The sequence below is a fragment of the Heterocephalus glaber genome, unplaced genomic scaffold (genome assembly GCF_053883595.1).
Source record: "Heterocephalus glaber isolate CG9 unplaced genomic scaffold, H.glaber_assembly_v1.0 deba00000122, whole genome shotgun sequence".
In the NCBI taxonomy this organism is placed as follows: domain Eukaryota; kingdom Metazoa; phylum Chordata; class Mammalia; order Rodentia; family Bathyergidae; genus Heterocephalus; species Heterocephalus glaber.
In genome coordinates this window covers 35,674,733-35,678,284 of record NW_028258138.1, presented here as the reverse complement: position 1 = coordinate 35,678,284, position 3,552 = coordinate 35,674,733, and the positions used below count along the sequence as shown (strand labels likewise).

Genomic DNA, 3,552 nt, shown 5'->3' with positions numbered 1-3,552 from the left:
TGTACTTGAATTTAGCAGGACTAGAAAACACAAGGTATATATAAAAATTCAGTCTGTGTATACTTTCTTTTTTTTTTTTTTTAAGATTTTAGTTCTTCAAAGACTGCAAATTTCAAGTATCATCACATAATGGGGGAATGAATCACTTCCAATCACAGTTTACTTGTTTGATCTACTGAAACATAAAATATTCCATCAAAGTACCTGAGAAAATCCAGGTAGCAGAAATATATATGTTCACTTCTTTAAGGGCCTCAAATCAGTTTTAAAAGCCCATAAATCAATATTCACATATATTATGCCTTTTAAGTGAATTCTACCCTCTGTACTTTATGAACTCCAGTACAGAAATAAACTTGGTGGTACTGAGGTAATGACTTTCCCCAACATGACTGCATAGGTTTTTAAGGTTAAGTGTGAATATTACATGAGGTCTCAAGTCAGTTCATCAATCCTATTTGAACTTTGGGCCAAAGCAGCATATTAGACTGAAGGACATATCTTCATGTCCATTGATCCACATGTAGAGGAAAAAGGTCCATGGGAAATGTTGACTGAAGCAACCAGAGCAATGAGTACTAGCAGTCTGCAGTCCTTGGCAATACAGAAACATACACAGTCTTCATATTCAGAGTCTTCATGGGGATGTCCTCTGTAATTTCACTCTTCTGGAACTTCTCCAGCTCTTCACCATTCAGGTGCTTGATAGCCATCATCACTGCTTTAAAGGCTCCCTTCAGATGCTTTCCCAGGACCATGTGATCTGGCTCTGCCCGTAGCTGAATGCCATACTTGTTTTTATCTGTATACAGTGTAACTTTACGAACATTCAATTCCTCAAGGATATACTTCTCCAAGAACCTGATAACATTCAGAGCATCAGGATCTTGATGGATAACCACAATTTCTTTCAAAGGATATTTTATTGAAATAGTTTTTCAGTCCTGAATCACTCACCCAAGTTCAATGACAGACTGCATCCTAGACACTGCATTCTCAGTTTTCTTGTCAATCAGTTCCTCTTGAACACGAGGCAGCATGAGGTAGTGGATGCTGAGTATGTCCTTGTCCTGAATGGAAACGGGGTCAATCAGCATCTTTACATTCTGGTACATCAATTCAGTGAGAAATGGTGTGTAAGGGGCCATCAGTCTGCACAGAGAAAGCAGGACACTAAACAAGGTCTCTAGGGTCATAACACAATCCTCTGTTCCATTTTCACCCTTTAATCTTCTACGATTCATTCTGACATACCAATTGGTCAGAATATCTACACACTTGACCAGGTGAGGCACCACAGTATAAAGCCTATACACTGACATTTCAGTCTCAAAGAAGCCCAGGAGGGACTGCATGAAGGAGAGGATCCACTGGTCTGTAATGTTCGGGCTTTCTTTGACTGTATTCTCATTGTAAAGGAATTGTATTTTTTCCTCCTCGTGGAGCCTCAAGGTGTTCTGGATGAAGAAGCGGTATGCATTGTACCACTGCAGCAACACATCCTTAAGGACATCCCACACACCCTCTTCCTTAAAGAGGAGGTTTTCTGCTCTTACCACGGGAGAATTAATCAGATATAACCTAAGGGCATCAGCACCATACTTTTGGATGACTGAAACTGGATCTGGGTAATTCTTTTTTCGTTTGCTCATTTTCTGGGTGTTACTAGCCAGGATGAGCCCATTTGCAATCATGTTCTTGTAAAGTGGTTGTCCAAAGAGAGCTGTGGCCAGTACCAGCAGGGTGTAAAACCATCCTCTGGTTTGGTCAATGCCTTCTGCAATGAAGTCTTCAGGAAAAGCATCCTCAAACTCCCTCTTGTTTTCAAATGGATAGTGAACCTGGGTGTAGAGCATGCTGCCACTCTCAAACCAACAGTCAAACACCTCAGAGACGTGCCACAATGGGCCTTTACCACAGCGCAATGGGGTGATCAATGCTTTCTCTGTGGAGATTTGAGATCTTTTCTCCTGATAGTACCTCAAGTTCTGCCACTGAGCCAATGCAAACTACCTCCTCAAAGTCATCACTGACCCACAGGGGAATAGGGGTGCCCCAGTATCTGTTCCTGGAAATTGCCCAGTCATCTGCATCTTTCAGCCTGTTTCCAAACCGCTTTTCTCACACAAACTCTGGTATCCTGCAAAGGACAGTATAAAGAAACACATCTCCCTGCTGGTCAGTAGCACAGGTCATTGTTCCTCAGTAACTGGTCCACCATGTGCTCCACACACTCAAACCAGCTGGGCACAGCTTTGTAAATGAGGGGTGTGTCTGACCTCCAGCAGAAAGGATAGCTATGAGTGAAGGTGCTGGCAAGAAGAACTTGGCCCTGTTATTTTAAGGTCCTGATGATATTTCTGTCACCCTCCTTCACATACTGTCCTGCAAAATGTGTCACTTCTGCTGTGAAACAGCCTGAAGCATCCACAGGGCAAATAGGGAATGAGTCTTTCTGAATAATATTGAAGTCCATACAGACACGGAAGTCGTCAGCTCTGAAGTAAGGAGCCTGGTGCACAATCCCTGTGCCTTCTTCCTCCTTCACATAGTTGTCGACAAGCACAGTGAAAGCGCCGCTCTCTTTATACTTCAGAAAATAGTTGAACAAGGGCTTGTATTTCCTGCCTTTGAGATAAACACCAGGAAATCTTTCAAGGATCTCATAGTCACTCTCCAACTTATAGAGGGCTGATAATCTGGCTTCCATTAGAATGAGTAATTTTCCTCTGGCAACATCTTTAATCTTTACATATACCATATCTGGATTAACACAGACAGAAAGGTTACTAGGTAGATTCCAGGGAGTGGTTGTCCAAGCAACCAAAGATGTATTTTCATCTTCTTCCAAAGGGAAAGTTACAAATACTGAAGGATCTTGAACATCCAGACAGATTCCATGAATTGTGGATACAGAGTTTTGTAGTCGTTGTCAAAGTTAATCTATCGGCCAAGCCTGGTAATAATAGGCTGGAAGGCGGGGCGGGGGCTCCAGGCTGCCAGGTGGTTGCCAGGAAGTAGCAACTGTCAGTGCACAGCTTCCGGAGCCCGTGGGGTGCAGCTCTCCTGGAGGGCAGTAAGCCCGAGAGGGGTTTCATTTTCGCCCTGTAGGAAAGCTCTGGAGAACTGACCAACCCTTTCTCCTGGACGTTCTAAGGAGTCGGACCTCGAAGATAGATGAAGCTGCATCACATGGTGCGGCTGGTGCACTGGACAGGTGAGTTCCGAGCAACACAGACCCTGCAGCTCTGCTCCGTCTGGGTTGGTTTCACTCTCATGGCTTCCTAGATGGGCCTTCCTCTACTGCTGCACTGCGGAGAGGCCGGCAGGTGCCACTCCTCATCCACAGTAGTCTCCTTGCAAAAAGCTAGGTGTGCAGCCTGGCTGAGAGCCCAGAGCGTCACCTACCCACACCTGGCGTGGCCCTGCTGCAGGAGACGGGATTGGCTTCTGCAAGGCCAAAACCTATGTCCAACTTCCTAGAAGAGGATCTCACTCAGCTGTCCTCACAAAGTTTGGAGCCAGAAAGTCCTATGATCGCAAGGAAATTCA

The 3,552-nt window shown here is 44.5% G+C and overlaps 1 pseudogene; it reads right to left on the bottom strand.

The window, feature by feature from the left end:
- Positions 1 to 526: 526 nt before the first annotated feature.
- On the bottom strand, positions 527 to 3,189 carry LOC101716620 (isoleucine--tRNA ligase, cytoplasmic-like; annotated as a pseudogene).
- Positions 3,190 to 3,552: the final 363 nt, after the last annotated feature.